Raw genomic sequence first — 23,713 nt, 5'->3', positions numbered from 1 at the left:
GACAATGCCATGATTCATACAGCAGGCAGTTTAAAATTGTGTTGAAATGTTTTTAATGTGGTGCAGCACAGCATCAACCAGTATAATATGTGCCACAGACTACACCAAACTTGACCGTCCATTCTCCTTTTTGCTGCCAGCACCATTTTCCAACTAATTCCTAAGTGAGAAATTACTGTGTGGCATTACGGATATACTTTGATATTTTGGGTCATATATTGCTTTATATTCTACTAAGACATTTTATATCATATCATTACACTTAGTAACCACTGCTGAACCTAAACATTATTTCAAAACTTTTACAAATAAGAACTAACAGAAATATGATGAGTTGACGTAAAAGATCATGTCTGAAATTTTTATAATGCATTTTATTTATTGCAGTAATTTCTAGTGACTGCAATAATTACTAATATAAACAATCCCATTATGTAGATGAAACTCTCCTGAATAAGATATTATACTACTCAGATTTGTGACTAAATTATAGCAGTATATGGACTTGTGAATGAAACTATTTCACAATCTGGCAGGCATCATCATAGTACCATGAGAGAACTCAGTCAACTGTCGGTCAGTCACTCAGTGTCATTAATGCAAGCAACACAGTCATCCTGTGCCATAATTATGCAAAATTTTTTGTTTATTCTTTTTTGTGCTTCTTTTTTTCTATAGTAAAGTCAGAGGAGACTGTTCTAATCATTATTTATTTCAATTAGCACTGTTTGATAAGAGCTAATTATAAAGAGAAGGAAAAGCCTGACCATTGGTGGTTTGAAATAAAAAAAACGTTACAGTATGGCAGTACTAAAGTTTGTATCTCTTCATCCTTACAGGTGCTATTTCTTTACAGTGATTTCATAGGATATTGCAACATTTATAATTTGTTTCAAGCTGTACTCAGTGAAATAGGGGCTAGCTTGAAAGAGCAACTAGATTTTGATCATTGGTGATTTGAAATTTCAAGTCATTGCTATGTAATTCTGATAGTATATATTAAATCACCTTACTGAGTCTTGGTCATCCTCTTTTAGATATTTTGCTGAAAGTTTTGCTGTTGCCTTAGACATATCAAAAGCTTTTGATAGAGTCTAGCACAAAGCTTTGATTTCCAAACTACCCTCCTACAGCTTCTATCCTTCTCTATGTAACTTCATCTCAAATTTCCTTTCTGACCATTCTATTGCTGCTGTGGTAGGCAGTCACTGTTCTTCTCCTAAATCTATTAACAGTGGTGTTCCTCAGGATTCTGTCCTGTCACCCATTCTCTTCCTGTTATTCATCAATGATCTACACCAAACTTCTTGTCCTATCCATTCCTACGCTGATGATACCACCTACACTTTTCCATACATTTTCGTAGACATTCAACTATTCAGGAAGTAAACAATTTATACAGGGAAGCCACAGAATGCCTGAATTTTGATCTCTCTAAAATTTCTGATTGGGGCATAGCAAACTTAGTATTGTTTAATACCTCAAAAACTCAATTCCTCCATCTATCGACTTGACACAACCTTCTAGACAACTATCCCCTCTTCTTTGATGACACTCAACTGTCCCCCTCTTCTACAAAGAAACATTCACAGTATGTCCTTTACTTAAACTAAACTGGAAACTTCACATCTCATCTCTAGTTAAAACAGCTTCTATGAAGTTAGGCATTCTGAGACGTCTCAGTCACTTTTCTTAACTTTCCAGCTGCTAACTCTGTACAGGGGCCTTATCCATCCATGCATGGAGTATGCTTCACATGTCTGGGGGAGGTTCTGCTCATATCACTCTTCTAGATAGGGTGGAATCAAAAGCTTTTCATCTCATCAACTCCTCTTCTCTAATTGACTGTCTTCAGCCTCTTTCTCATTGCCGCAATGTTGCATCTCTCACTATCTTCTTCCACTATTTTCATGCTAACTGCTCTTCTGATCTTTCTAATTACATGCCTCCCCCACCTCCCATGGCCTCACTGCACAAGACTTTCTTCTTTCTCTTATTCTGTCCACCTCTCCAATGCAAGAGTTAACCAGTATTCTCAAACATTCATCCCTTTTTCTGGTAAACTCTAGAGCTCCCTCCCCACTTCTGTATTTTCATCTTCCTATGATTTGATCTGCTTCAAGAGGGAGGTTTCAAGACACTTATCCTTCAATTTTTGACTGCTGCTTCATATGCTATTTGGGGACCAGCATTTCAGTGAATCTTTTTTTTATTGGATTTTTGTTGCCCTTGGCTGGTGTCCCTCTTACATAAAAATAAATAAATAAATAAATAAATAAATAAATAAATAAATAAGTAAAAAATAGAAAATAATCACGTGAGTTTCACGTGACTTTAAACAAGTGAAGAAAGTATAATGTATTAGGATTTATGAATTACCTGCATGGATTACGTGATGCCTGCAATACACTGCCACTTTGCCCTCTGCCCTGCAGCAATTTAAATTCAAATGTTTTATACAAACTGTAACACCATTTCTAACAAACTGTTTTGCAAGGTACTTAACTTTTAAATAACATGAGATCTACGTTCACAGCTGTAGGTAGGTAGCTTTGTATGTTTCTGCATACAGCCTATCATTAAAATAAGTACCATTAACCCATGTCTTCCTTAATGATAACTAAACAATTTTACCCGAAGATTCAACATTTGGTAGCTACTTTTTTTTTTTTGTAGTTAATATCTTCTATTATTATTATTATTATTATTATTATTATTATTATTATTATTATTATTATTATTATTATTATTATTAATATTATTATTATCATTATTATTATTATTATTATTATTATGAATTATCATTATTAGTACTAGTATTTACAATTTTTTTAGAGAAGAATTTTTATTTATATATTTATTTTATTTATTTATTATTTTTTATATAGGAGGGAAACTGGCAAAGGACAATAAAAATCCAATAAAAAAGAAAAAGCATTATATAACAGTATAACAGTCATAATTATAATGATAAAGAAGCCTAATGAACAATGGATTAGGTAAATTTCACTACAGCATGCCATACATAATTTTTTTTTTTTATGTAGGAGGGACACTGACCATAAAAAAAAAAAAACCCACTGAGGTGCCAGTCCCAGAAAAGGGTCCAAAGTGGCAGTCAAAAATTGAAGAATAAGTGTCTTGAAATCTCCCTATTGAAGGAATTCAAGTCATAGGAAGGTGGAAATACAGAAGCAGGCAGGGAGTTCCAGAGTTTACCAGAGAAAGAGATGAATGACTGAGAATACAGGTTAACTCTTGCATTAGAGAGGTAGACAGAATTGGGGTGAGATAAAGAAGAAAGTCTTGTGCAGTGAGGTATGTAGTTAGCAGGATCAGAAGAGCAGTTAGCATGAAAATAGTGGAAGAAGACAGCTAGAAATGCAACATTGCAGCGATGAGAAAGAGGCTGAAGACAGTCAGTTTGAGGAGAAGAGTTGAAACAAAAAGCTTTTGATTCCACCTTGTCTAAAAGAGCAGTATGAGTGGAACCCCCACAGACATGTGAAGCATACTCCATACACAGATGGACAAGGCCCTTGTGCAGCCTTGTGTGCCCTTAGCAGCTGGGGGTGATGGGAAAAACTGGCAGAGACCTCTCAGAATGCAAAACTTCATAGAAGCTGTTTTAGCTAGAGATGAGATGTGAAGTTTCCAGTTCAGATTATAAGAAAAGGACAGACTGAGGATGTTCAATGTAGAAGAAAGGGACAGTTGAGTGTCACTGAAGAGGAGGGGATAGTTGTCTGGAAGGTTGTGTAGAACTGATAGATGGAGGAATTGAGTTTCTGAGGCATTGAACAATACAAAGTTTGTTCTGCCCCAATCAGAAATTTTAGAGAGATAAGAAGTCAGGCATTCTGTGGCTTCCCTGCATGAACTGTTTACTTCCTGAAGGGTTGGACATCTATGAAAAGACATGGAAAAATGCAGGGTGGTATCATCAGTGGAGTGGATAGGCCAAGAAGTCTGGTTTAGAAGATCATTGATGAATAATAGGAAGAGAGAGGGTGACAGGACAGAACCATGTGGAACACCACTGTTAATATATTTAGAAAAGTGACTGGCTACCACAGCAGCAATAAAGCAGTCAGAAAGGAAACTTGAGATGAAGTTACAGAGAGAAGGATAGAAGCCGTAGGAGGGTAGCTTGGAAATCAAAGCTTTGTGCCAGACTCTATCAAAAGCTTGTGATATGTCTAAGACAACAGCAAAACTTTCACCAAAATCTCTAAAAGAGGATAACCAAGATTCAATAAGGAAAGCCAGAAGATCACCAGTAGAGCAGCCTTGACGGAACCCATACTGGTGATCAGACAGAAGGCTGTGAAGTGATAGATATTTAAGAATCTTCCTGTTGAGGACAGATTCAAAAACTTTAGATAGGCAGGAAATTAAAGCAGTAGGATGGTAGTCAGAGGGATTAGAATGGTCATCCTTTTTAGGAAACTTCCAGTAAGAAGGAAAGGTAGGTGTTGACAGACAGAGTTGAAAGAGTTTGACTAGGCGAGGTGGAAGCATGGAGGCACAGTTTCGGAAAAGAATATGAGGGACCCCATCAGGTCCATAAGCCTTCCAAGGGTTTAGGCCAGTGAGGGCATGGAAAACATCATTGTGAAGAATTTTAAAATGTAGTATGAAGTAGTTGGGGAGAGGGAGAGAGGGACAAGCCCTGAACCATCAAAGGTAGAGTTTTTACAAAGGTTTGAGTGAAGAGTTCAGCTTTAGAGATATATGTGATAGCAGTGGTGACATCTAGTTGAAATAAAGGAGGGAAAGAAGAGGAAGCAAAGTTATTGGAGATGTTTTTGGCTAGATGCCAGAAGTCACAAGGGGAGTTAGATCTTGAAAGATTTTGACACTTCCTATTAATGAAGGAGTTTTCTGGCTAGTTGGAGAACAGACTCAGCATACTTCTTGACAGAAATATAAAGTGCATGAGATTCTGGTGATGGAAGACTCAAATACCTCCTGTGGGCTACCCCTCTATCATGTATAACACAAGAATAGGCTCTGTTAAACCAAGGTTTGGGAGGTTTCGGTCTAGAAAAAGGGTGAGGAATGTACGCCTCCATGCTAGACACTATCACCTCTGTTATATGCTCGGCACACAGAGATGTGTCTCAGACACAGAAGCAGTAGTTATACCAAGGAAAATCAGCAAAATACCTCCTCAGGACCCACCAACTAGCACAGGCAAAATGCCAGAGGCACCTCCACTTAGGGGGATCTTGAAGAGGGATTGCAGCAATAGGTCAAGATACAGATATGAGATTGTGATCAGAGGAGCCCAATGGAGAAGAGAGGCTAACAGCATAAGCAGAAGGATTAGAGGTTAGGAAAAGGTCAAGAATGTTGGACGTATCTCCAAGACAGTCAGGAATACGAGTAAGGTGTTACACCAATTGCTCTAGGTCATGGAGGATAGCAAAGTTGAAGGCTAGTTCACCAGGATGGTCAATGAAGGAAGAGGAAAGCCAAAGCTGGTAGTAAACAGTGACATCTCCAAGAATGGACATCTCCACAAAAGGGAAGAGAGTTAGAATGTGCTCCACTTTGGAAGTTAAGAAGTCAAAGAATTTCTTATAGTCAGAGGAGTTAGGTGAGAGGTATACAGCACAAATAAATTAAGTTTGAGAGTGACTCTGTAGTCATAGCCAGATAGTGGAAAACTCAGAAAATTTAAGAGCATGGGCATGAGTGCAAGGTAAGTCGTTGCACACATAAACGCAACATCCAGCTTTGGATTGAAAATGAGGATAAAGAAAGATGGAGGGAATCGAAAAGGGGCTACTGTCATTTTCCTCAGACACCTGTGTTTCAGCGAGGAAAATAAAATGAGGTTTAGTAGAGGAGAGGTGGTGTTCTACAGATTGAAAATTAGATCTAAGACCACAAATGCTGCAGAAATTAATGAAGAAAAAGTTGATGGGGAGGGTGGCAAGACAAGATACAAGAAGAGCTGTCTGACACGGCAACAATTGTGGTCCCCTCCCCAGACGGGGACTGCGAGGTTGGTGTGTGTGTGTGTGTGTGTGTGTGTGTGTGTGTGTGTGTGTGTGTGTGTGTGTGTGTGTGTGTGTGTGTGTGTGTGTGTGTGTGTGTGTGTGTGTGTGTGTGTGTGTGTGTGTGTGTGTGTGTGTATATATATATATATATATATATATATATATATATATATATATATATATATATATATATATATATATATATATACAACACAAGGGGGTAGTCACAGCCTGCCCTCTAAAGACAACTCTCTTCCTCAACACAAAACTACAAGCACCTAATAACACACACACCCTTCACTCAAAAATGTTAAAAATCATGGCGACTCCTACACCAGCCTCGGAGTCCCCATCTGGGGAGGGGACCATAAATGTCCCCAGGTCGGACTGCCTTTCCGTCGACGACCCTAAGTGTCTTGACACCCCCCTCAACTTTTTCTTCATTAACTTCTGCAACATTCACGGTCTAAGATCTAATTTTCAATCTGTAGAACACCACCTCTCCTCTTCTAAACCTCATCTTCTTTTCCTCACTGAAACTCAGGTGTCTGAGGCAACTGACAGTAGCCCCCTTTCTGTCCCCTCCTACTTTCTCTATCCTCATTTTCGATCCAAAGCTGGATGCTGCGTTTATGTGCGCAATGACTTAACCTGCTCTCGTGCCCACGCTCTTGAATCTTCCGAGTTTTCCACCATCTGGCTACGACTACAGAGTCATTCTCATACTAAATTTATCTGTGCTGTATACCTCTCTCCTAACTCCTCTGACTATAAGAAATTCTTTGACTACTTAACTTCCAAAGTGGAGCACATTCTGACCCTCTTCCCTTTTGCAGAGATCTCCATTCTTGGAGACTTCAATGTTCACCACCAGTTTTGGCTTTCCTCTCCCTTCACTGACCATCCTGGTGAACTAGCCTACAACTTTGCTATCCTCCATGACCTAGAGCAATTGGTGCAACACCCTACTCGTATTCCTGACCGTCTTGGAGATACACCCAACATTCTTGACCTTTTCCTGACCTCTAATCCTTCTGCTTATGCTGTCACCCTCTCTTCTCCGTTGGGCTCCTCCGATCACAATCTCATATCTTTATCTTGTCCTATCACTCCAATCCCTCCTCAGGATCCCCCTAAGCGAAGGTGCCTCTGGCGTTTTGCCTCTGCTAGTTGGGGGGACCTGAGGAGGTATTTTGCTGATTTTCCTTGGAATGACTACTGCTTCCGTGTCAGAGACCTGTCTTTGTGTGCTGAGCGCATAACAGAGGTGATAGTGTCTGGCATGGAGGCGTACCTTAACCTTAAACCTTGGTTTAACACAGCTTGTTCTCGTGCTATACATGATAGAGAGGTGGCCCACAAAAGGTACTTAAGCCTTCCATCACCAGAATCTCATGCACTTTATATTTCTGCCCGGAACCATGCCAAGTCTGTTCTCCAACTAGCCAAAAACTCCTTCATTAACAGAAAATGTCAAAACCTTTCAAGATCTAACTCCCCTCGTGATTTCTGGCATCTAGCCAAAAATATCTCCAATAACTTTGCTTCTTCTTCTTTCCCTCCTCTACTTCAACCAGATGGCACCACTGCTATCACATCTATTTCTAAAGCTGAACTCTTTGCTCAAACCTTTGCTAAAAACTCTACCTTGGACGATTCTGGGCTTGTTCCTCCCTCTCCTTCACCCTCTGACTACTTCATGCCACATATTAAAATTCTTCGTAATGATGTTTTCCATGCCCTCGCTGGTCTAAACCCTCGGAAGGCTTATGGACCTGATGGGGTCCCTCCTATTGTTCTCCGAAACTGTGCCTCCGTGCTTGCACCTTGCCTAGTCAAACTCTTTCAGCTCTGTCTGTCAACATCTACCTTTCCTTCTTGCTGGAAGTTTGCCTACATTCAACCTGTTCCTAAAAAGGGTGACCGCTCTAATCCCTCAAACTACCGTCCTATTGCTTTAATTTCCTGCTTATCTAAAGTTTTTGAATCTATCCTCAACAGGAAGATTCTTAAACATCTATCACTTCACAACCTTCTATCTGATCGCCAGCATGGGTTCCGTCAAGGCCGCTCTGCTGGTGATCTTCTGGCTTTCCTTACTGAGTCTTGGTCATCCTCTTTTAGAGACTTTGGTGAAACTTTTGCTGTTGCCTTGGACATATCAAAAGCCTTTGACAGAGTCTGGCACAAAGCTTTGATTTCCAAACTACCCTCCTACGGGTTCTATCCTTCTCTCTGTAACTTCATCTCAAGTTTCCCTTCTGATCGTTCTATTGCTGCTGTGGTAGACGGTCACTGTTCTTCTCCTAAATCTATTAACAGTGGTGTTCCTCAGGGTTCTGTCCTGTCACCCACTCTCTTCTTATTATTCATTAATGATCTTCTAAACCAAACTTCTTGTCCTATTCACTCCTATGCTGATGATACCACCCTGCACTTTTCCACGTCTTTTCATAAACGTCCAACCCTTCAGGAGGTAAACATATCACACAGGGAAGCCACAGAACGCCTGACTTCTGATCTTTCTAAAATTTCTGATTGGGGCAGAGCAAACTTGGTATTGTTCAATGCCTCAAAAACTCAATTCCTCCATCTATCAACTCGACACAACCTTCCAGACAACTATCCCCTCCTCTTCAATGACACTCAACTGTCCCCCTCTTCTACACTGAACATCCTCGGTCTGTCCTTTACTTATAATCTGAACTGGAAACTTCACATCTCATCTCTAGCTAAAACAGCTTCTATGAAGTTAGGTGTTCTGAGACGTCTCCGCCAGTTTTTCTCACCCCCCCAGCTGCTAACTCTGTACAAGGGCCTTATCCGTCCATGTATGGAGTATGCTTCACATGTCTGGGGGGGTTCCACTCATACTGCTCTTCTTGACAGGGTGGAATCAAAAGCTTTTCGTCTCATCAACTCCTCTCCTCTAACTGACTGTCTTCAGCCTCTCTCTCACCGCCGCAATGTTGCACATCTAGCTGTCTTCTATCGCTATTTTCATGCCAACTGCTCTTCTGATCTTGCTAACTGCATGCCTCCCCTCCTTCCGCGGCCTCGCTGCACAAGACTTTCTTCTTTCTCTCACCCCTATTCTGTCCACCTCTCTAACGCAAGAGTTAACCAGTATTCTCAATCATTCATCCCTTTCTCTGGTAAACTCTGGAACTCCCTGCCTGCTTCTGTATTTCCACCTTCTTATGACTTGAATTCCTTCAAGAGGGAGGTTTCAAGACACTTATGCACCAATTTTTGACCACTGCTTTGACCCTTTTATGGGACTGGCATTTCAGTGGGCATTTTTTTTTTATTAGATTTTTGTTGCCCTTGGCCAGTATCCTTCCTACATAAAAAGAAAAAAAAAAAAAATATATATATATATATATATATATATATATATATATATATATATATATATATATATATATATATATATATATATATATATATATATATATATATATATATATATATATATATATATATATATATATATATATATATATATATATATACTACCATTGAACATGCAATTAATGATAATTTATAGATACAGTAGAATCTCAGTTCATGAATGCTTCTGTTCATGAACAAATTGGTGCATGAACAAATTTTTCAAACAATTTTTGCATCGGTTCACAAACCGTGTTTCAGTGTGTGAACACACAAACACCCTATAAACCCTCTCAGCCGACAGGCATGAACTCACTCGCTCAGCTGTGTTGTGGCCCGCCTGCCATGACCAGTGTGATTATTACACAGTGGCAAGTTTCTGGCATCAGCTATAGCTTGTCATTGATTTCAAGGTCAGGTGCCTTCCCAGCTGCTTGATGGGGGGGTTAAACTTGAGTCTCTCCCTACCCCCTTTTACCTCCAACTTTTCAGGGTGGTTGGGAAGAAGATTTGAGAGGTAAAGACAACATCTTTCCTTGCATTAAACATGCATACAAGTCTGTGTAAGGCAGGAAGTGTTGTGCTACTCATGACAGCACATGTTCTGCCATCCTGTCACACTTCACCTCATGTCCTGGTGTCTGGACCCCCCAGAAAGATCACACCTGCCACAGACATGCTCATAAGACATGAGGTTGTCAAGACTCACTGGATCACAGACACTGCACTCAAACAAAGAACATGATGTGGAATTAGGAAAGCACGTGCTGTCCTGAGCAAAGCAACAATCCCTGCTACACACAGACTCATATGCTCCTATGCCTCCTTCCAGCCAATGAATACTTGGTGCAAGGCCAGAATTCGTGTCTTTTCCTCTCCAACCATAATTTCATTCTATATTCCTTGTCGCTGAAAACATTTAAAAAATGGGAAAAAGAAAAATTGCAATGTTTCTGAAGCTGGAACAAAATAATTGTTTACATTAATTTCAATTTGAAAAAACTGCTTCGGTTCATGAACTGAGTCATAGAACAGATTACGTTCATGAACTGAGGTTCCACAATAGTAAGGACATGACATCACAAGTCCATGGTAATCAATAATAAACCAATGCTTGGCCACAACCACCATGGTAATAGCAAGGATGGTGAAGTGGTGACGTGCTTTCGGTTGTTTAATTAAGGAAAGTAGAGACAATGTCTGTTTTTATAGATTCAATCCCGAGACCAGAAATAAAAATAGAGAAGAGACAGAAATGAATAGATATCAGAGCACCAGCAAATGTGAGAAAGATACCAGGAGCTGTAGCCAAATGAAAAAGCAGAAGCTCCAGGGGCAGAAGAATAAGTGATGGGGGAGATAATGGCTACTTACGAGACAGTAACTTGTGTCTGCCTTTAAGGAAGTTACTGCAGAACAGTTTTTTTTTTTTTTTCATACAATAATTATTTCTCCCCCAGCAAGACAGTGACTTGTATTTCTCTTTAACCCCTAAAGGAGGGGGGGGCTAATTTGACTGTATCAGAAGGACCACATAAAATAACCTGTTTTTGCATGCTTATTACTCTTAACCTACAACAAACAAGTGAAAGAAAACAGTATTCACCCCCACAATCAACTCCTCTTTCAAACGGCCCCATCCAGAAGTCTGTGAGTGTCATGGTTATGGAGATGTCACGAGTTGAATGAGGTGGTGCCAGCGTACACCAAGCACGGCTCAGCCTGCTCATCCCATCAGCTCACCCCAGCCGTGGCTTGGGGATAAAGAAAACAGGTGCTCCACGATTTTCCATACACCCCATACCCAGGCATTTTCTCTGCCCCCACACATTACAGTGGTTGATCGTGTGGTTAGCTGACAAAACCAGACTGATTGCACTGCAGTGGAGGTAAGAAAATGCAAGGGCAAGCAAGGCAAATTGGACACACCGGAATCACATTCCTGGGAACTGGCCACAACGGAGGCTAGCTATTGACTGACAACCCTTGCTGTCTGATTCGAAAGCAGTATAGTCATAGCCCAGGCTAAGAAATCGAGCGGAAAATGGCATAATTTGACTTTATTTTATCAAAGATGTCAGTTGACATACCCGACTCTTTAGCAGCAAGACATCGATCGATGTCCCTGTTCCTTTATAGGTTAAGGGGTTACTTGTTCCTACTACAGGACAGTGATTTTTTTTTTTTTTTTTTTTGTGCAATGAAGTTATTTCTCCCATGCAAGACAGTGATTTGTGCTTCTCTTTAAGGGAATTACTAATTCTTGCTGCAGGACAGAGATTTTCATGGAGCACAGTGATTTCTCCTCTTGTATGACAATGTGAAGTGTTTCTCTCTCTCTCTCTCTCTCTCTCTCTCTCTCTCTCTCTCTCTCTCTCTCTCTCTCTCTCTCTCTGCTGGACACTGAATGGTTCAATTTACAAGACTACCATCATCTTAATGAAATCATTCAACAGTGATTTTCTATCCAAAAGCTATTGCAATACAGTGCTTTCACCCTGCAAGAAAGTTATTATTCATCCTGCTGGACAGTGATTTGTTCATCCTGCAAGACACCCACCGACTTTATAAAACAATTCAACTTTGTGATTTTTTATACCCATAGGACTTCTGGTAGTTATTATGTCAGATCTGTTGAATAAAGATAGCTCAATTGTATTGCATATTAATATATGTATGTATGCATTTTCATCAGTTTGAAATTCCAGCATTTCTTGAAATTATAATAAATTTTATGTCTTTCTTAGTGTCTTATGATTCGATAGTTGTCACCCAACGATGACCTATGCTGATGAGATCATTTTCTTGCTCATAAACACATTCCTTACATCACTATAAAGAGTTTGCTTTTTCTTTGAGGTTCCTATATTGATTTTAAACATTTTAGTCAATTCTTAAAAAAAAAAAAACTTCAGGACTCACTTGGGAAAGGCCTGATTTTGAGTGGATAGTCAAGTATGGTGCAGTGTATGTATGTGCTTATTCACACACACATGCATACGTGCTCACACACACACACCCATGGGTCCTGTAGGTGAGGAAATAATGAGTACAGCTGACCTGGCACAATTTTTATACAAAGACGGCCTATGCAATTCCAGAATCAATTTCACCAGGGGGTGAACTTTGATGAATTTTGTGACAAAGACCAAAATGAAAGTGAGATAAAGTTTTTGAAAGTGAGATTAAGGAAAGTGGAGATTGATGCAGAACAGCAGAAGGAAGTGAAAATGGTGATGGTAAAATCCCTTCAGGATAAGCTGGAAAAGAAATTAGGAAAAAATGGAGAAATTTTAAAGCTTAAATCAGAATTGGAGATGAGAGTGAGACATCAACAAAATATTTTTTTAAAAGAGAGAAATTTCAAAACAATATGGAGAAAGTAATGAAAGAAAATAAAGATTTGAAAGTAGAGTCAGTAAAAGGTGAGAGGAGAGTGAGAGAAGGAGTCATGGATAAAGTGAAAGGCTGGAAAATAATAAAATGAAAAGCAAATGTAGATTTCAAGGAAATATTTGAAAAGCAACTGAAAGAAAAGATGTAGAAAAGGAAGTGGTAAAGGCATCGAACTAAACTAAATGAAGATGACACTAAATTCAAGGAATAAGTGGAAAAAGTTGTTAGACTGGGATCTTATCTGGAGTGCAAAACAAGATTTTAGTCTTAAGACTAAATTCACAAGCAGCAGAAAAGATATTAGAAAGAACATCCAAACTAAGAGAAGATTGCAAGGATATATACGAATACATTAAGAACAGAAATCAAGAAAAGTGGAAAAAATTGAAAGAAATGTATGAAGAGGCTAGTTTTTTTTTTTTTTTTTAGTGAGGTTTGGGAGAATGAAAAAATGGTACATAAAGGTAAAGAAATAAATTAAAATAAAATAGAGAAAAATAGCAAAAATGAAGGACTAAATGTGGTGTATACCAACATAGACAGAGTGATACACAAAAAACTGGAATTACAAGGCTATTATTTATTTGTGTTTCACGGAAACAAAGCTAAATGAAGAAAACCAGATAGTCATTAACAATAACTACAATATATGGAGAAGAGAGAGGATTAGTAAAGGAGGTGGAGGTGTAATGATGACAAGGAAACAGGCAAAGACAAAAATAGTGGAATATGAAGAAAGAAAAGCAAAAATAGTAAGTGTTAACTAGGAGGATAATAATGGAGAAATACTGACAGTAAAAACGACCTATATACCACCCAAAACAAATTCTTAGAGCAAGGGAGGATATGAAAAAATAATAGAAGTTACCATACAGTTTGAGTAAATTAATCAAAAGTAATAAAAAAGTATTATTGGTTGGTGACTCCAATTGCAAATAAGTAAATTGGGAAACATATGAAGCAGGAGCAAACGAGACTGCGTGGGGAGAAAAATTTCTGAAGCTGACCATGGAAAACAGCGATGCAATGGTGACTGAAAACACAAGATATAGGGGAGATGATGAACCAGCAAGACAAGACCTAATACTAACAAAACAAATCAACCAAACTAAAGAATTAAGATACGTGTGCCCCATGGGAAAAAGTGATCATGTAATGATAGAAAAAGAGACTGATAATGATGTCAGTGAAGAGGATGAATCATACAAAGAAAATAGGAGAAACTATAGAAAAGCAAATATTGATGATAAGAAATTTTATGAAGAAATGGACTGGAAAAAGCTGAAAAGAGCAAATGATGTGCAGTATAAGTAAGACATTTTTATGGAAATATATGAGAAAGGAGTGAATAAATATGTCCCATTATATAAACCTAAAGAAAAAGGAAAACAGATCTGGTTCAATGGAAGATGTGCAAGTGCAAAGAAAAAAAGAGATGAAGCATGGATAAGAATGGAATGAAAACAAAGCCAAAAAAAATAAAGAAAACTTTAAGATAGCAAGAAATGAATGTGAAAATAAGAAGTGAGGAGAAAGAATACAAAAAGGAAATAATTGAAAAGTGCAGAGACAAACTGAAACTGTTCTACAGATTCATAAATTGAAAAATTTAACTAAGAGTTAAAAAAAAAAAGATTGAGGGATGGAAATAAAACATATGAAGACCTAAAAGACATGAATGAATTGCTAAACAAAAAAAGTTTCAAGTTTTCAGAGAAGAATAAAAATTAAAAGAACCCCAAGACAAGAAAACAAGAAAGCAAATGTGAGAAATTATAGTAATTAAAGAAGTTTATAAAATGAGTGAAGAATTGGAAGCGAGAAAAGCAATAGGACCAGATGGAGTATCAGGTTTCACTTTTAAAAAGAGTGCAGGAAACAAATAATTGAACCAATATGACATAATTAAGTTCTCAATATCAACTGAAAAAGTGCCTAAGGAATGGAAGAGAGCAGACATACTGCCAGCTTATAAAAGTGGAAAGAAAGAAGAACCACTAAACTACAGACCAGCATTAATGATCATCATAGTATGTAAGATCTGTGAAAAAGTGATAAAGAACCAGTGGAGAGAATTTCAAGAAAAACATGATATAATAACAGAAAAACAGTATGGGTTTTGACAAAAGTGATCATGTGTAACCAATTTGATGAGTTTTTATTCAAGAGAGACTAATATAACACAAGAGAGGGATGGATGGGTAGACTGTGTGTATTTAAATTTAAAAATGCTTTTGACAAAGTTCCCCACAGCAGGCCATTATGGAAGCTAGAAAATATAGCAGGATTAAATGGAAAATAATAAACTGGATGAAAAGTTACCTAAAGGGAAGAGAAATGAGAACAATATTAAAAGATGTGAAACTGAAATGGAGAAATGGAGATAGTGGAGTACCACAAGGATAAGTGCTAGCACCAATACTTTTTCCTGATCTACATAAATGATATGTCTGAAGGAGTAAATGAGTTTGTTTGCAGACAATGCAGAATTACAAAGACATATAAAAAACAACAAAGACTTTGAAATTCTACAAGAGGGACTGGGACTGGAGTAAGAAAAGGGAGATGGAATTTAATGTGAAAAAAAAGCCATGTAATGGAAATAAGGAAAAGTGAAAGAGACCAAAATGGACATATAAAATGGGAAATGAAGAAATAATAAAAGTACAAGAAGAGAAAGTTGGAAAAGCATGTAGAAAGATGTTCAGAGATACATGGTGAGAAATATTGGAACAACATTCCACTACATGGATAAAGATATAATAAGAAAGATAATTACCACTATGATCACACCAAAGTTGGAATATGCTGAATCAGTGTGGTCTTCCCACAAGAAGAAACATGTGAGAAAACAAGAAAGGATAAAAAGAATGGCAATGAAAATGGTTTCAAAACTGGAAGATTTAACATATGAAGACAGGTTAAAGGAAATTAATCAGCCAACATTGGAACAAAGAGAAAGGAGAGAATACTAATTTATAAATTGTGGAATAGAGTGGAAGAAATAGATAATGAGAAATTGCTGCTAAGAGAAGTAGGAAATACCAGTTGCACAAAAAGACACAGCAAAAAAATAAAAGAAAGATGCTTGAGTAACAAAGAAATATAATTTCCCATAGAGAAATATAGAAGTTTGAAACAAGCTAGGTGAAGGTTTAGTATCAGCAATGAGTGTGCACAACTTTCAGGAAAAACTGGACAAGCGTATATATGGAGACAGGACCACACAAATGTAGCTCAGGCCCTGTAAATTATAACTAGGTAAATACACACACACACACATTCACTCACACACTATATACTCGTATTATATATATAAGAAGAGAAATGAATGAGGAGGAAAGAAACAAGGTGAAAGAGTTAAAAGAGGAGGCCAAGACAAAAAATGAAGAGAGAACACAGGAACAGGCAGAAAGATATATATGGAGAGTGATAGACATGAAAATGAGGAAATGGTGGTTAAAGAATGGGGAGCAAGAAGTAAGACAACAAAGAGAGAACACAAAAGAAATGGGTCCACAATAAATAAAATTAAAGTTATGTATACAAACATAGATGGATTAGTGTCCAGCCTAAGGGAACTAAGAGATTATTTACATGAAAAGAAACCAGAAGTGGCATGCATTACGGAAACAAAACTAACAAGGGAGATTAATGTTGAATTTGAAGAAGAAGGATACAACATATGGAGAAGAGACAGAAAGAATAAGGGAGGAGGAGGAGTGATGATTCTAGTAAGAAAAAACATCTTGATAGAAACAGTGGAATATGGTGAAGGGAGGTCAGAAACATTGAGTGTGGAGATCAAGATCCAAGGACAAGAAAGCAGAAAAATTATTGTTGCATACATGCCTCCAAAGACCAACACTTGGGTGACTGATGATTATAAGCACATGCAAAGCGAGTTCATAAAAAGTATAGATGACATGCTAAAGATAAGAAACAAGGTGTTACTAGTAGGAGATTTTAATAGCAAAGAGATAAACTGGGGGGAGATGGAGGTGACAGGGATTGCCAGTACATGGAGTGAAGAATTTTTACAGACTATGATGGTAAACACGATGGATCAATGGGTGAAAGAAAATACTAGGTACAGAGGGGAAGATGAACCATCGCTACTAGACTTGGTTTTTACAAAAAAGCCAGAAAATGAACCAAGTATAGAATATTTGTGTCCAGTGGGAAAAAGTGATCATGTGAAGATGGAGATAGAGATCAAAGAAGAAGTGCCAAAATTCAATGAGGAATATAAAAATGAGAGAAAAAATTATGCTAAGGCAGACTTTACAGGGTTAAAGAAATTCTACGGAGAGCTTGATTGGAATAATTTATTAAGAGGTATGGAGGTGCAGAAAAAATATGAAGTGTTTTTAAGCAAGTTTAGAGAAGGTGTTGAAAGATATGTGCCAAGATATAAGGTAAAAGAAAATACAAAAGTGTGGTTTAATGCAAAGTGTGCAGAGGCAAAAAAGAAAAAGGAGAGGGCTTGGAAAAAAATGAGGAAACAATGGAATAAGATAAATAGAGAAGAATACAGGACAGCTAGAAATGATTATGTTAAAATAAGAAGAGAAGAAGAAAGAAATTTTGAAAGAGATGTAGTTGGAAAGTGTAAAGAAGAACCCAAACTTTTCTATAGATATGTAAATGGAAAAATAAAGCATAGAGATACTATTACAAAGCTGAAGGAAAATGGAGAAATTTATGAAACCACACAAGAGATGGCTGAGATACTGAATAAAAGCTTTAAGTCTGTATTTACAAGAGAAACTGCCTTTGCATCACTGGGAGATGAGGAACAACAGAAAGGAATAGCAAACATACAAGTGGAAAGAAAAGAAATTAAAAGACTACTGGAAGAGTTAGATACTAGGAAGGCGATGGGGCCAGACGAAGTAAATGGATGGATATTGAAAGAATGTAGAGAGGAATTGGAAGAACCAATATGGGAGATAATTAACAGTTCTTTAAAGGAAGGAAAAGTACCAAAGGAATGGAAGAGAGCAAATATAGTACCATTATACAAAGGAGGTAATAAAATGGAACCACTGAATTACAGACCAGTCTCACTCATGAGTATTGTAAGTAAACTCTGTGAAATAGTCATTAAAAACAGATGGGTGCAATATCTTGAACAAGAAAATATAATAACAGAAAAACAATTCAGTTTCAGGAAAGAGAGATCTTGCGTAACAAACTTACTGAGCTTTTATACAAGAGTAATAGATAAACTACAAGAGAGAGATGGTTGGGTTGATGCTGTCTATTTAGATCTGAAAAAAGCTTTTGATACAGTTCCACATTAAAGACTCATATGGAAACTGGAACATCGAGGAGGGCTAAAAGGAAAAATACTTAAGTGGATGAAGGATTATCTCCAAGGTAGGGAAGTGAGTACAGTAATCAGAGATAATAAATCAAGTTGGTGCGAAGTAACAAGCGGAGTACCACAAGGGTCTGTGTTGGCACCTATAATGTTTCAGGTCTATATAAACGATATGACGGTGGGTTTAAATAGCTACATTAATATGTTTGCAGATGATGCAAAATTGATGAAAGTAATAAAGAACCAAGAGGATTGTGAGGAACTACAGAGGGATACTGATAGAATTTATGAATGGAGTAAACGATGGAAATTAGAATTCAATATAAAGAAGTGCCATGTAATGGAGATGGGAAGAAGTAAAAGGAGACCTTCATGGGAGTATAAGATGGGAGGTATCACAATACCAAAGAGCAAAGAAGAAAAAGACTTGGGAGTAATAATTCAAGACACGCTATCACCAGAAAAACACATCAATGGAATATTTGGCTCTACATATAATTTGCTAGCAAATATCAGGGTGGCATTTAATTACCTAGACAAAGAAATGATGAAGAAAATCATAACACACATGATACGTCCCAAATTGGAATACGCAGCAGTGGTATGGTCTCCACACAAAAAGAAAGATATAAGGAAATTGGAAAGAATACAAAGAACAGCTATGAAAATGATACCTGAATTGGAAGACCTAAGTTACAAGGAAAGACTGGAAGAAATTGGATTACCAACACTGCAAGAAAGAAGGGAAAGAGGAGACCTGATAACAATGTTCAAATTAGTAAATGGCATGGAGAAGACAGACAGAGATGACCTAGTTGTAAAAGTGGAGGAAGGAGATAGACGTACAAGGGGACATATGAAGAAATTAAAGAAGAGTCTTTGTTTGGGAGATATTAAGAAATACAGCTTTCCGCATCGAACGGTTGAAATATGGAATAACTTAAAAGAAGAGGTAGTTGCGGCAAAGAGTGTGCACATGTTTAAAGAGAAATTGGACAAATTCGGGTATGGAGACAGGACTAATTGAGCTTTGGCTCGGACCCTGTATTATACAACTAGGTAAATACAACTAGGTAAATACACACACACACACACACTCACTCACACACACACACACTCACACACACACACACTCACTCACACACACCTTACATTGATACAGTTCCACATAAAAGTCTCATATGGAAACTGGAACATCGAGGAGGGCTAAAAGGAAGAATACTTAAGTGGATGAAGGATTATCTCCAAGGTAGGGAAATGAGTACAGTAATCAGAGATATTAAATCAAGTTGGTGCGAAGTATCAAGCGGAGTACCACAAGGGTCTGTGTTGGCACCTATAATGTTTCAGGTCTATATAAATGATATGACGGTGGGTTTAAATAGCTACATTAACATGTTTGCAGATGATGCAAAATTGATGAAAGTAATAAAGAACCAAGAGGATTGTGAGGAACTACAGAGGGATATTGATAGAATTTATGAGTGGAGTAAACGATGGAAATTAGAATTTAATATAAAGAAGTGCCATGTAATGGAGATGGGAAGAAGTAAAAGGAGACCTTCATGGGAGTATAAGATGGGAAGAATCACAATACTAAAGAGCAAAGAAGAAAAAGACTTGGGAGTAATAATTCAAGACAAGCTATCACCAGAAAAACACATCAATGGAATATTTGGCTCTACATATAATTTGCTAGCAAATATCAGGGTGGCATTTAATTACCTAGACAAAGAAATGATGAAGAAAATTATAACACACATGATACACCCCAAACTGGAATACGCAACAGTGGTATGGTCTCCACACAAGAAGAAAGATAAAAGGAAATTGGAAAGGATACAAAGAACAGCTACGAAAATGATACCTGAATTGGAAGACCTAAGTTATGAGGAAAGACTGGAAGAAATTGGATTACCAACACTGCAAGAAAGAAGGGAAAGAGGAGACCTGATAACAATGTTCAAATTAACCCTTTCCTTCCGGCAATCGTATATATACGATTGCAAAAATGCGTCCGTAGCGACGGCGATCATACTGATAATCAAGAATTTTCGCACCTCAATTTTGAGGTCTATGCGCGGTTTCTCGAGTCAGATGGTGTGAGTGGAAGTGTCTGGCATGTTTCCACATGTAGTGTTGTCACTAGCTCTGGAAATTTAGCGGTAACTAAGCTATTTTCCCTTTCTCCGGGCGACACTTGGCAACCCCAGCGACCCGCCGGGTGGAAAGCACTCGCCGGGTGGAAAGCACCATGATAAGTGTGAAGAGACATCCTGATAAGAGCCAAGGATCTCAGATCATAACTCACCATGGAGCAGGACACAACATATGTATTTAGCAGTGCTTCTGAGTTTGAAGACAGTGACAGTGAGTATTTAGAAGAGGAAGCTGAAGAAAGCGAAGACATTAGTGAGGACTCGGAAAATGATTTACAGGATCCACCTGTTTTATCAGAACAGAGATGATACCTATCATTCTTTCATGTTAATTTTTTCATTATCTTCGATTTTATAATAAAATGGTAGAAGGTAACTTGTCAGAGAGAGAGAGAGAGAGAGAGAGAGAGAGAGAGAGAGAGAGAGAGAGAGAGAGAGAGAGAGAGAGAGAGAGAGAGAGAGAGAGAGAGAGAGAGAGAGAGAGAGAGAGAGAGAGAGAGAGAGAGAGAGAGAGAGAGAGAGAGAGAGAGAGAGAGAGAGTGTGTGTGTGTGCGCGCAGCATCATCGCTCCGGGCTGTTTCTGGATGACGGATCACACAGCGGGAGGAGGAGGAATCCTTTATAAGGCATAAACTGAACTTTGAGAGGTCACATCGAGCTACAAAGTATATCATTGTATTCAGAATAACAAAGAGAAAATAATTATTAGTATTCGAACAATTTTCTGACAATTTCTAGGTTTACCATTTTTAGCCGTCATACAAAACGGGAAAATAATTTAAGCGCAGGAAGGAAAGGGTTAATAAACAACATGGAGAAGATAGACAGAGATGACCTAGTTGTAAAAGTGGAGGAAGGAGATAGACGTACAAGGGGACATATGAAGAAATTAAAGAAGAGTCATTGTTTGGGAGATATTAAAAAATACAGCTTTCCGCATCGAACGGTTGAAATATGGAATAACTTAAAAGAAGAAGTGGTTGCGGCAAAGAGTGTGCACATGTTTAAAGAGAGATTAGATAGATTCGGGTATGGAGACAGGACTAATTGAGCTTTGGCTCAGACCCTGTACTATACAACTAGGTAAATACAACTAGGTAAATACACGTGGTAGACACCTGCCAAAATGATAATTACTCACAATGAGGTCTAAAGCACTGGATCCAGAGTTACTGTGAACTCATAGATAATCTAGCTGTGAACTCACAGAACATTTCCTTTTGTGTCTCACAATACTAAGGGGCAGCCACAGCCTGACTTCCAAATATAACTCTTCCTTCACACAAAACTACATGCACCTAATTACATGCATATCCTTCACTCAAAGTTCTAAATTAAATATGGTGATCAGCTTCAGAGTACCCATCTGACCACAAATGTCCCATGATCAGGCTGCTCTTCTGGTGTCTTGACAGCCCCCTCAACCTTTTTGTCATCAATATCTGCAACATTTCCAGCTTTATATCTTATTTTCAAACTGTAGAACACCACCTCTCCTCTACTAAACCTCATCATCTTTTACACAGGTGACTGAGGCAAGTGAAAGCAGCCCTTTTTCTGTGTTATCCTTTAACTTTGCTATTCTCCACATCCTACTCACATTTGTGACCATCTTGGAGATATGCCCAACATTTCTGACCTTCTCCTAACATCTAATCTTTCTGTTTATGCTGTCACCCTAACTACTCCACTGGGCTTCTCCGATCACAATCTCATATCTGTATCTTGTCCTATCACCCCAATCCTATCTCAGGATCCCCCAAAGTAAAGGTGCCTCTGGCATTTTGCCTCTGCTAATTGGGAGGACAAATCAGATATTCCTTGAAATAACTAATGTTTCTATGTCAGAAACTGATCTCTAACCTTCCTTTTCATCCCCTCATTAACCAAAACCATACTCACCTTCCATTTAACACTATTCCTACCATGCTCACATTTATCTTATTTTTCACCTTTACCAGAACAGCATATCAATCCATCCTTCAAAACTTCTCTCAGTACCTTAGAATCTGACACATCTTTTCTTAATCTTTCACCCAATGCTACACACTCAGTTTGACTCTTCTATTCATCACTCCTCCTCCTCCTCCTCCTCCTCCTCCTCCTCCTCCGTGCATTTATGAAAATCATCTTTTGCTGGAAGGTGTATGGCAGGAACAGCTGCCACCCCCCACCTCCTATCTGCAGATACAGTATATCCACTAGGTGCTCCTAATTATTATTCACTCAGTCTGCTCCCAATTTTCTTACTACACCAGCATCTTCATCACTTGCCATATCTCCAATTGAGACTACTCTTTTCCCTCTCCCAGTTTCTCTCAGCCATTTGTTCAGTAATTGAAAAATTTTCTCCTCTTTTGTCTTTTGTCCTTTATTTTTTTGCATTGACAGGACCATACACACAGATCCATGTATATCTAACTATCCATACCTTTCCCACTGCCCACACTATTCTTGATTCTCTCCACTTGTGCCTCTATGCCACTTGAATATGTTGATTAGGACATTTAGGACCAAACATCCTCCTTTTCCCCTTCAATTACTTTTCTCGTCCATGTCACACCAAAACACTTCTTTCAATCCCCACTGCATCTCACTTACACTCCCATTCATGCATTATGTCACTTCACAATCCTTCATGCAATCTCCTGTATCCCTACAATATCTAATCTTTCTTTATTAAAACATTTTACATCCTCCTTTCACTGAAATTGATTAAGATCACTCTCATACAAAATATAGTTCCTCAAGTTAAGATGGAGCTCCTTTCCACCGGCAGCCACACTGTCCTCCATACACTAGTCACTGACAGCTGGCAAAGCTAGCACAGTGTTTTTCTTGGAGAAACACAAGTGATCAGATTGTCTGCTAACATACTCATTGTTATCTACAATTTGAATCAAATAATTTTGTTTTTAATTAGAAAAAACACAATTGAAAAAAACTAAAAATAAGTTTACAATTGTTAAAAAGCACACTGCAAATGCACACACCTGCCATCCATTAGTTCCACCCACAGATTGTAGGCAGAGTGGATGAGCCTACCTTTCCTTAAAAAATGTAGGCTCTGTACAGTGGCAACACAGTGTTCAAAATAGTGACAGTCCTAAGGCACAATACTGTTGAAAAATTAAACTAAATGTTCTTTCATTTAAGAGATATTTTCTCATGACTTAATCCCTGTCTTATTCACTTAATCTTCCCTATGGAAGGAGAATGGCCTGATCACATATCCTGCTGCCAGACTGGAAGAATATGAGGTACTTTCCATAATTTTTAGGACTGTTGCAGCTGTATGTAAGGACAGCCACTGTAGTATCAGGATGTATTAGTAGGTAATACTACTAGTAGTATATATTTGGAGTTTGTTTACACAATACCACATAAATGAGTGGTTGCACCAACTTCTCATGTCCTTGTATTTGAAATTG

At 38.1% G+C, this 23,713-nt stretch overlaps 1 protein-coding gene across 10 annotated transcripts in view; it reads right to left on the bottom strand.

Annotated features, from left to right (window-relative positions):
- The window catches only part of LOC135116176 (PRELI domain-containing protein 2-like), a 94,789-nt gene that overhangs the window by 13,936 nt on the left and 57,140 nt on the right, over positions 1-23,713 (bottom strand). The window lies entirely within an intron of this gene.

The sequence above is a fragment of the Scylla paramamosain genome, chromosome 30 (assembly GCF_035594125.1).
Source record: "Scylla paramamosain isolate STU-SP2022 chromosome 30, ASM3559412v1, whole genome shotgun sequence".
Classification (NCBI taxonomy): Eukaryota; Metazoa; Arthropoda; class Malacostraca; order Decapoda; family Portunidae; genus Scylla; species Scylla paramamosain.
The sequence above is the reverse complement of the archived record's forward strand: the minus strand, read 5'-3'. Positions and strand labels throughout refer to the sequence as shown.